General features: G+C 37.9%; 1 protein-coding gene and 1 long non-coding RNA gene across 6 annotated transcripts in view; both read left to right on the top strand.

Annotated features, from left to right (window-relative positions):
- The window catches only part of ext1b (exostosin glycosyltransferase 1b), a 222,163-nt gene that overhangs the window by 20,636 nt on the left and 189,623 nt on the right, over nucleotides 1–11,904 (top strand).
- Nucleotides 5,278–9,600, top strand: LOC141379189 (uncharacterized). The gene is made up of 2 exons (XR_012395275.1): nucleotides 5,278–8,149; nucleotides 9,380–9,600. It is a non-coding gene; the product is annotated as an uncharacterized lncRNA (long non-coding RNA).

Genomic DNA, 11,904 nt, shown 5'->3' with positions numbered 1-11,904 from the left:
ATCCCATCAAGATCACACTTTTGAACCTGAAGGCTTGGTCAATTTAGAAAGTACTTTTATATTTGCTGTCATAATCGGTCTGCAGCATGTTTTTATGTGTAGTCTAGCTATGGTCTTTTTATTTCTGGATTTAGGTTATCAGATTTACCACAACCAGGATGATGTTGCAGTTCATCTCTTTTTGGGGCAATATCTACATTTCCATCCAACTATTTCTGCACAGTTTGGATATGCGCTTAAAAATAGGTTGTTGTAAACTAGGGTTGTGCTGATAGACGATGCCATCATCCATCGCTGATGGCCGACAAACTTTACGATGCTGATCCGGCATCGTGATCCATCGCCCCTTCCCACATTTATATTGATGTATAACTTATTATTTGCATGTTTTCTTAATAATAACGTAATACTGTAAAAATTGGGTTGTATTAATTTAATGTTAAGTCAAGTATGCTCAAACCCACCCACTGGGTTAAAAAGCGTATTTAAAGGGCCATGAAACCCGCTCGTTTCAGCAGGGTGTTTTCACACCTCTACTTTGGAAAAAGTCAGAAAAGTGGGCGTGTCCAGCTCTGTTTAGGGGGGAGTGTCGGAGGAACTAAAGTGGGATGGTGTGGGAGTGTCTATTTGTGCACGCGCGAGTATCAGATTCAAAATACACATCCACACAGACAGGAGAAAGTGATGGTGTTTAACCTACATGGACATCTGTAGTGGAATTATTTGCCAAATTATTAAGTGGTGGACTTTAACTGCAGTTTGGCTCTTTCATTCAGGGAATTCATTCATGACTCTCGCGACAAACGAGATATTTGATTCGAGGAGCTGCTCTAAGCGTGTATTTTTCATGCAATGTTTGATACCGCACGGCGAATGAGAGAAAAAAAAAAACTCTGCATTTCCCGGAAACTTAGATGCACACGGCAGGTAGTGTCAGAAAGCCGCGTGTGTTATTCCGGTCACAAAATGAGGTGCTAACATTTCTGCACTCAGTGCAATAGTTAACTTAATTCGATACGAACAAACTGAATAAACAAAGAGCACTGGTCGCTCACTTACCAAATCTGTAGAGACAGGACAATCACCAGCAACTAGAGCCGCGTCTTTATGGAGAGAATACTACAAGCGAAATCAGATTTCAGCATTTGCAGATGAGAACAGCTCTCAGGTAAACAATGTTCCTCCTTAGACACGTAAGTTATTGTTGTCGAGCGTCGCGTACACTGTTAATCCACACGTGACTCCAGCTGAGCTCTCACAGAGAGAAAATGAAAACGAAACTTAACGGCAGCAAACTATAAAAGCAACACTTCACGCTTGTTTTGCCAACACAACGTGGCGTCTTTGTGGCGTAAACACGGTGACAGTAATGAATATTAATGAAGTTCCACAATAGAGCGCGCTGATTGGTTTGAACCAAGCCTTACTCATGCATTAATGCAGCACACTGTAAGACGTAATAAGACTTACTCTGGCACAGACGTCCAGTCTGCACGCTGGAATACACGCTATTATGTCATGACCGTGACGCAGCTTCAAAAATTCGTTTCAAACAGGAAGTACAAACTTGCTTGAAATAACGCAAAAACAACCAATTTACACTTTTTAGTGAGATATAGGTGTCCTAATAGTGTTTATAGCAGTGTGGGACACATATACGACTGTCAACAGCTCAACACATGTGTTTTGGTGTTTCGTGACCCTTTAAACTTAATTTAAGAAATAAACTCACCATTGGGTCTGTCTACAAAACCATAGTCCTGATAGCATATGCATTTAGGTCATTGTAACTTAGAAAATTAAGTTAGAACATGATTAACTTATTTTAATAAGTTGTGTAAGCTGTTTTAAGACAGTTTAACCTAATATAAGTTCTATAGACTCAAAAGGGTAATTTGATTCAATTTAAAGGCAACCAGGATTTTTTACAGTGTAAGCGTACTTTTGAAAAACTAGCGACCTTCTTACTGTGAGGCGATTGTGCTACACACTGCGCCACCATGCTGCCATGAATAAATAAATAAATAAATAAATTATTCATTCGTCAATTTTCTCCTTGGCTTAGTCCCTTTATTAATCTGGGATCGCCACAGAGGAATGAACCGCCAACTTATCCAGCATATGTTTTACGCAGCGGATGCCCTTTCACCTGCAACCCGTCACTGGGAAACATCCATACACACTCATTCACATTCATACACTACACACAATTTAGCTCACCCAATTCCCCTATAGCGCATGTGTTTAGACTGGGGGAAACCAGAGCACCCGGAGGAAACCCACGCAAATGCTGGGAGAATATACAAACTCCACACAGAAATGCCAGTCGGGGCTCAAACCAGTGACCTTCTTGCTGTTCTTCTGAGGCAATTGTGCTACTTATGATGCCATTATTTACTTAAGCTGGCATTTGCAGCAAAAGTTTCAGAGATGCGTCATGGGGATATCTGAGACTTTTGGTAAAGTGTTTAATAGGATCATTTAAAAAAACACAACTTCTCAAAACATTATCTGAACGCCCTCAAAGAGATTGGCATGATGAAAATTCTATAAAATTAACAGATAAAAAGACTTGACATTTATGGCGATAATTACCGATATCGTCTGATTTTTGTTGCCATATTGCCCAGGCCTACACTGCAGTAAGAAGCTACCATACAGATTGAGCTGAGTCTTGACTATAAAATTCAATCACAATCGCAATATGTCAAAAAAAAACAAAACAATTAAATAGTTTCCTCAAATCGCACTGCCCTGAAACTGAAAAATGTTTATTTTAATATAATTTCAATATAATAAAACAGCAAATACAAATAGCATTTTCTATGTTATATCATGAGAACTGCCAGACAGAAGCTGCGGACATTTTTTGCTATTTTTGCGCACAGTTTTGTTAAAAATTTGCTGATTTATGCGGAATTATTTTGGGTGTATTAGAAATAAAACTTAATATGTTAAATAAAAAATAACTTTTTTAAATTTTTAGTGTTTACAATGCAAATCCAATTAGATCCACTTTAATTGGTAAACAAGTCTCTCATATAATATATCTACTATAATACAGAAGATATTACTTTACAAACTATATTGTAAAGTAAATCATATAAACATTTTCATATTAGGCAATAATATTACTGAAATATAAAAACTGAAAAAATATAAATTTACACACATTAACACAAGTAAATAAACCGAATCAATGATGGGCTCAAAATCGGCGGAATCCTGCGAGCGCAGATTTCGTGTGGGCCCAGTCATGAGAAATACTGTTATCGCTATACCCGACTATAATCACATTTTTCCAGTATCGTGCAGTTCTAATCGTACACCAAGTCATTTTATTATTATTATTATTATTATTATATTGTGTGTTGAATTGTTACCAGTTTATTGCAAACAATAATATATCATCCATTCCTACCCTACACAAAAGTCCTCATACTGCAGTATTGGTCATCAGATATCCACTCCTCTGGCTGATTTTAATAGCTTTAGTGTATGTCAAGACTTGTTGCCTTACATCAGAGTCATTTCATAGACTCTGTCCCACTATACATCAGCCTGGTTGAAACAAAGCTCCCAGTGTTGTGCAGTTTAACTACAGCGAGAAGCAAAAACAAACATTTCTCATTGATGGTCAAGCTGCATTCTGAGGAATCAGAAGAGGAATTTCAATTTGCTGGTACATTCAGAGCTACTAGGGGACTGTATAGGACGGTGGGGGGGGCTGCTGTAGAAAGAGTGTTTTGTTTAAGTGCTAGCTGATCTAATGGCTCGCGCCCAAGCCGTTTTATGGTTTGATTTGACTACCTCTCCAGTCTTGCCCCCAGGCGCTGAGGGGCTCCTTTGTGCGAAAGTTTGCTCAGATTCTTTCGCAGCCTGTGCCTTGTTGACACCGCGGCCCCTTCTCATCCCCCACAGGAACCCTCGTCCTCTGCCAAAAGCTCTGAAACAACTTCCCCTTCCCCCCTTTCAGACTTCCCATGTTTTTCCCACTCAACTCTGATTCAGAACTAGGCATGGAGCCGGTTTAAGGTTTAACGTGGTTTGGAAAAATCAAGGTTATGTGCTGTATTGTTGTTATTTTTATTGTCAGTGTTACTTTAGCCTAAATATATATATTCTTTTTTGTGGAAAACATGACCATTTTTAATAGTATTTGATTTAATATTAAGAAAACAAAAACATCATCTCAAATTGACATTCTCTGCATCATTGTACATGCCTGTATTGTCACTTTTGATCAATTTAATGCAACTTTAATTCTCAATAAGGAATAATTACTTTTAAAAATTAAAAAATGCCATTACTAATGTCTTCCATGGCACATAATATGCTGATTTGATGTGTAAGTAACGTCAACGTTGCTTGTGTTTAGCGCTTTCTTTTTTTTTTTTTTTTATTCATTTGTGGAAAGCGTGACATTTTTTTTCCCAAGACTCTTTAATAAATATAAAGATTGTAAACATTGAAATTGTAGTTGTCATTAGAGCTGCACGATATTGGAAAAAAAAAAACTGTCATTGCAATAATTCCTTACTTTTTAATTAATAATTCCTTACATTTATATAGCGCTTTTCTGGGCACTGAAAGTGCTTTACACAATGGGGGGGGGGATATCCTCATCCACCACCAGTGTGCATCATCCATCTGGATGATGCGACGGCAGCCATATTGTACCAAACTGCACACCACACACCAGCTGATATAAAGGGATATATAGGATTATTATATAGGGACGGTTAGGAGGCCAGTGGTCAAATTTGGCCAGGGTTAAACCTTTACTCTTTTTCAAAGGACATACTGGGATTTTTATAACCACAGAGAGTCGGGACCTCAGTTTAACGTCGTATCCGAAAGACAGTGCTCACTAAGCAGTATAGAGTCTCCGTCGCTATTCTGGGGCATTAGGACCCACACGGACCGCAGGTTGAGCGCCCACTGCAGGCCTCACTAACACCACCTCCGGCAGGAATCTAGCTTTCCCATGTGGTCTCCCATCCTGCTTAGCTTCAATGGGCGACCATGTGAGCGTTGCAGAGAGCTACCTGCTGGATTGAATATCTACATTTAATGAGATTATATATATAGCGATTTATAACTCTAATTTTAGCAGATGACTTGAGTAGCTTGTAAAAAAATTCATAATATTAGATCGACTCGGATGATTCTATAGGGCAGTGTATCTGTATGAAATAGAATTTAAAAAAATACAAGTTAAACACAACAAAGAAAATAAGCACAAAAAAAAACAATGATTTATGATTATTTTCGGGAGAGTCTAACAGTATCCAGAAGCACAAATAAATAATCACTGTATAATAATATATTGTTTTATTTGAGGGCGATGTGGTGGCGTAGTGCTGTCGCCTCACAGCAAAAAGGTCGCTGGTTTGAGTCTTGGCTGGGTCAGTTGGCCTTTCTGTGTGGAGTTTGCATGTTCTCCTTTTGTTCATGTGGGATTCCTCTGGGTGCTCTGGTTTTCCCCACAAGTCCAAAGACATGCGGTACAGGTGAATTGAGTAGATTAAATTGTCCATAGTGTATGAGTGTGAATGAGTGCGTATGGAAGTTTTCCAGAGATGGGTTGCAGCTGGAAGGGCATCCATTGCGTGAAACATATGCTGGATAAGTTGGCGGTTCATTCCGCTGTGGCGACCCCGGATTAATAAAGGGACTAAGCTGAAAAGAAAATGAATGAATGAATAAAATAATGAATGTTTTATTTGCGTAAAAAAATTGTTTAACATACAATTAATCTATAAGCTACAAACGTTTAATTTATTGTTCCCAAATAGCCTAAATTTACTTCTAATTCTTACAGTCTGGTCTTAAAAACACATGTAGATAATAAACTTTCACTCTAAAGGTTGAAATCTGAAATTACTCCACTATGTACATTTGAAAGCAGAAGTGTACATACACTGTATAAAAGGCATAAAACCATTAAATATAGTCAGATCTTAATGTGACCAAGCTTTTCCTCTTAGGTAAGTCTTGAAAGTCAAATTTACATACAATAAGATTATTCTGCCTCTGGAAAAGCTCAGATGATGATGTCGAGGTTTTGGAAGTTTCTGATTGGCTAATTGACAACATTTGAGTTAATGTGAGGCACAACTGTAGAATAGTATTGAAGGAAAAGCTCAAACACACTGCTTCATTGTGTGACAACATGGGAAAAACAACGAGCCAGAATCAAAAAAGCCAATTTGCTGAATTACATTAAGAAAAAGACTCATGTTTGGACACATGTCCTGTGCTCTGATGGAGCTAGGATTGAACTGTTTGGCAATAATGACCAGTGTTACATTTGGAGGACAAAGGGGGAAGCTTACAAGCCTAGAACACCATCCCAACTGTGAAGTATGGCAGCGGCAGCATCATGTTGTGGGGCTGTTTTGCTGCAGGAGGGACTGGTCCACTTCACAGCATAGATGGCATCATGAAGAAAGAACATTATGGAGAAATACTGAAGCAACATCTCAAGACATCAGCCAGGACATTACAACTTGGCCACAAATGGGTCTTCCAAACAGACCATGACCCTAAGCACACTGCCAAATTAGTGAAAATGTGCTTTAAGGACAACAAAGTGAATGTTTTGGAGTGGCCATCACAAAGCCCTGATCTCAATCCTATAGGAAAATTGTGTGCTGACTCGGTTACACCAATTCTGTCAGGAGGAATGGGCCAAAATTCCTGCAAACTATTGTGAGAATTTTGTTGAAGGATACCCAAAACACTTGACCAAAGTTATACAAATTAAAAGCAAAGCTAAAAAAAAATACCAAGGAAATGTGTGTAAACTTTTGACTGTCTAGAAATTAATAAAAAATTTATAATAAAATAAAATTGTCTCCTTATTCTGGCATTTAGCAAATGTAAATTATGCAAGTCATCCTAACGGAGCTAAAATAGTAAACGTTTAGTATGATTTACCATCAGACATTTTTTTTTTTTAAAAATGGTTGTTTTTTTTTTTTTTTGAGTATGTAAACCTCTGGTTTCAACTGTAACTGGTCAACCATAATCCCAACTACTTTGCAGATCCCTGCTGTGACTATTGCAAGTGGTCACATTGCTCTATCGATGCTGAAACGATATATTGTGCAGCCTTAAATGTCATTACTGTCACTTTTGATTATTTGAATGCAACTTTACTCAAAGTATTAATATAAAATAAAAATATAACTGAAAATAATTAGTAATGTGCAAATTTTTTTTTCCAAAAAAGTAATTATTTTCTCGCCCTTATGCCCCAAACCTCTTTGATCTTTTCCACATGCAATAAAAGCTGATAAGGTTGTTTTTTCCTTCCGTTGCATGAGCAAAAGTGTATTTTTCAAAGAAGAAAGGCATGATTAACATATTCAGATTGACGTAATGGTGATTTAAATGATGGCCTGTCTCTTTAAGAACAGATTTGTACTCGTGTGTAGATGCAAGACTGTAAACAACACCTTCGCAACCACAAGGAAAGTACAAACCACTCATCATAACACTCTAGTGTTGTGACGACTATTGGTTAACGCCTTTATTTATATAGTGTGATTTGTCCTTGCGCAGGAAGTAATCGTTTAATTATTACTTACTCCAAGGTCTCGTCAGATAAGACACGTATGAATGTTTATAGAGGACGTAGGCTGAAGTTTAACTTTGACTTTTCTATTCTGATGTTGCTTCTAGTCTGCGAAAAATGTATAAAAAAGCAGACGAAAGAGCTTGTGTGAGAATTGGTTTTCACATACATGACATTTAAGTGTGTTTCCCCCATGTCAGTGGTTGTAACCTTTAATTATAAACCTTTTTCATCTTCTTTTAAATAATATGATGTCAAGGACTGCAAAGTAATCCAGAAGCTTTTCAGATGATTCAGAGCATTGATTTGAGGACATTTTGACATACAGATTTTGTTTTTCCAGGAATGCATCTTTCAGATTTGTTAATGGATTGTTTGTTGTTCACTTGTTCCAGGACTGTCGTGATAATGAAATTTCGGTGGCTGATTAATTGTCATACAGATAATTGTGATTAATGATGTAATTATCTGTTAGATGTTTATATCTCGTATGAATTATTACTGTGTCATTTGCTTATGCATTACTCTATAATACTATAAATATGAGTCTAAATGGGCCCTTAAAGGGTCACGAAACACATGTGTTGAGCTGTTGACAGTGGTATATGTGTCCCACACTGCTATAAACACTATTAGGACACCTATATTTCACTAAAAAGTGTAAATTGGTTGTTTTTGCGTTATTTCAAGCAAATTCGTACTTCCGGTTTGAAACTAATTTTTGAAGCTGCGTCACGGCCATGACATAATAGCGTGTATTCCAGCGTGCAGACTGGACGTCTGTGCCAGAGTGTGTCTTATTACGTCTTACAGTGTGCTGCATTAATGCATGAGTAAGGCTTGGTTCAAACCAATCAGCGCGCTCTATTGTACAACTTCATTAATATTCATTACTGTCACAGTGTTTAGACGACAGAGACGCCACGTTGTGTTGGCAAAACAAGCATGAAGTGTTGCTTTTATAGTTTGCTGCAGTGAAGTTTTGTTTTCATTTTCTTTCTGTGAGAGCTCATCTGGATCACGTGTGGATTAACAGTGTACGCGACGCTCGACAACAATAACTTACGTGTCTAAGGAGGAACATTGTTTACCTGAGAGCTGTTCTCATCTGCAAACGCTGAGATCCGGATTCGCTTTAGTCTCCTCTTAATAAAGACCCGGCTCTAGTTGCTGGTGATTGTCCTGTCTCTACAGATTTGGTAAGTGAGCGACCAGTGCTCTTTGTTTATTCAGTTTGTTCGTATCTAACTAAGTTAACTATTGCACCGAGTGTAAACATGTTAGCACCACAACCAAACTTTAACCTCGTGTAGGGTTTTTACCGCATTTAGTGACCGGAATAACACACGCGGCTTTCTGACACTACCTGCCGTGTGTATCTAAGTTTCCGTAAAATGCGGAGGGTTTTTTTCTCTCATTCGCCGTGCGGTATCAAACATTGCATGAAAAATACACGCTTAGAGCAGCTCCTCGAATCAAATATCTTGTTTGTCGCGAGGGGCATGAATGAATTCCCTGAATGAAAGAGCCAAACTGCAGTTAAAGTCCAACTTTTAATAATTTGGCAAATAATTCCACTACAGATGTCCATGTAGGTTAAACACCATCACTTTCTCCTGTGTATATTTTGACTCTGAAACATGCGCTTGCCCAAATAGACACTCCCACACCATCCCACTTTTCTTCCTCCGACACTCCCCCCTAAACAGAGCTGGACACGCCCACTTTTCTGACTTTTTCCAAAGTAGAGGTGTGAAAACACCCTGCTGAAATGAGCGGGTTTCATGGCCCTTTAAGGCTTTGAAAATGTTACCTGATATGATGACATGAAGTCAAACATTTTTAAATGCTACTGTTTACCATTTCGGGTTTCCGATTTAATTTGAAATACTTTCATAATAGTCTTCTGGTGGAAATCAAACCATAATGATATTTCTGTTCACCTAGAGCTGGGCGATATGGGCAAAATATCATACCCCGGTATTTTTAGGGGGAATGACTGTATAGACTGCCAGTAGGTGGCGACAAATATAGGTGAGCGATTCGTTGAATCATTCACTTGAACAATTGATTCAGAATTCCTGATTGTTCAAATCTATCATTTCAAACTTTGTTTGGAGCCATTTTCTTTGGTGAAACAGAATAAAATAGATCATATTGTGTCTAAGATGACAGTACCGTTAAATAACTCCACTCCAGCATATGTGATGTTTACTGAACTGTATATTATATAGTTAAAAATAAAACACAAACCCCATACTGGGATATGTTCTCCTAACTAACTGCTCTGACTATTTAAATTGGTTTTATCACACAGGCAATGCTCATGGGCAACCTTCTTTATTTGTTTCGTGAAGTAAATGACATACTCCAATTCAGGGATGTCCGACACAGTCGATGTCAGGGATGTCGGGCACAGTCCTGGAGGGCCGGTGTCCTGCAAAGTTTAGTTCCAAATTGCAAACATTTGTCTAATACATGCGTCATGAATATAAGCCCAACATTACACAAACACCTTGAAACATGAGCACTTAAATCATTAGTCACTCCTCATTCTCAAACTTCAATTACTGAATACAAATTCAACAAAGCATACAAATATAAATCCTTTTTTTTTTTCTTTACAAATTGCAATTATCCCAAAAGTAATAAATAGATAAATATTTTTCCCTTTCTTGTACCTCTGAGTCCACAACGTTTGTTTGCAGTCACCTTTCAGTCTTTCATGAAGAGTTTTCCCAGTTAACCGTGTAAAGTCGCCATCCTAGTGTAGATTCAGTCTCTTGTAGATGCCATGCAGTGCCACAGACGAGATGAAGGATTGTAACATGACACTCATGTGATGAATCACCAACGCGATGCAAACGCCATGTGTATAGCAGCGAGTTTTACTCAACTTGGCTAACTAATCAAGCTCTTACTTGGCTTTCTAGAAACATCCTTGCTGGTGTGTTGAGGCAAGTTGGAGCTACAATCTGCAGGGCACCAGCCTGGACCTAGTTTGGACACCCCTGCTTTAATTGATAGTACAACAACTGCTATCTTATCATCAGTATACCATCTAACCAAATTTTCAACATTTTGGTAATGCTGCGTCAGTATATTAAGATTCATATCCAAGATCCAAGAAGGGCAAGGTATAACGCATCGCATAAATCCAATGATTAAATAATCAAGGCATAATGCATGAATTGGTCAGCCTGACCTTAAGTGTCTTGTATGAAAAGAGGGGTAATTTTCAGTCCAGATTAATGTTCTTCTCCGTTATTCTTTTTCACTGCAGGTGAAATAAAAGAGGCAAGGTCACTAACGAATATAACAAAGGTGGATTTTGCAGCTCATCTTGTACTAAAACTGAATACTCTGTATGGTTTTAAAGTCTGTGAATAAAAACACCATCTCTGTGCAAATATGAGAGTATTTCTTTATGCATAATAATTAACTACGCTGTAAAAATGCCCGTGATTTCAACGGTAGAAAACTGTAAATATGCTACAGTACAAATCCGTAACCTGGTTAACAGTATGCTTCGTTAATAAGGGTGTCACGATCCTCCAAATCCTCGATTCGATTACATTTTCGATTCTTATGTCACGATTTGATTTTCAATTATGAATAATTAATCAATTAATAACAAATTAATTATTTGTAGGCTACCGTTTAAACTACCTGACCTGCATAGTCTTTGTTTTACCCATAAACAAATCATACAGTAAATGAATAAAGGTAAGTTACACACACAATTACCAAAATCGATCTATTGAATTAATCAATCTATTAAAGAAACGTTGGGTAGAATTCTGCATTTTAGGCTTAAATTATAGAGAGACATATGTTATATATAGCAGATGAACCGAGACTGCATCAGATCGCGAAGCAGATCAATGTTGATCATTTCTGACGCTTTTATCCAAAGCGACTTACAAATGAGGACAAGGAAGCAATTTACACAACTAAGAGCAACAATGAATAAGTGCTATAAGCAAGTTTCAGGTCTGTAAAGTCTAAGAAGGGAAGTATTAGTAGTATTAGTATTTTTATTTTTTTTGGGGTACAGTTAGTGTGATATTCAGAGAGGCAATTGCAGATTAGGAAGGAAAGTGGAGACTAAATAGTTGAATTTTTAGTCGTTTCTTGAAAATAGCAAGTGACTCTGCTGTTCTGATGCAGTTAGGGAGTTCATTCCACCAACTGGGCAGATTGAGCGTGAGCGAAAGTGATTTCTTCCCTCTTTGGGACGGAACCACGAGGCGACGTTCATTCACAGAACGCAAGTTTCTGGAGGGCACATACATCTGCAGAAGTGAGAGCAGATAAGAAGG

The sequence above is a fragment of the Danio rerio genome, chromosome 19 (assembly GCF_049306965.1).
Source record: "Danio rerio strain Tuebingen ecotype United States chromosome 19, GRCz12tu, whole genome shotgun sequence".
Lineage (NCBI taxonomy): Eukaryota > Metazoa > Chordata > Actinopteri > Cypriniformes > Danionidae > Danio > Danio rerio.
The sequence above is the reverse complement of the archived record's forward strand: the minus strand, read 5'-3'. Positions and strand labels throughout refer to the sequence as shown.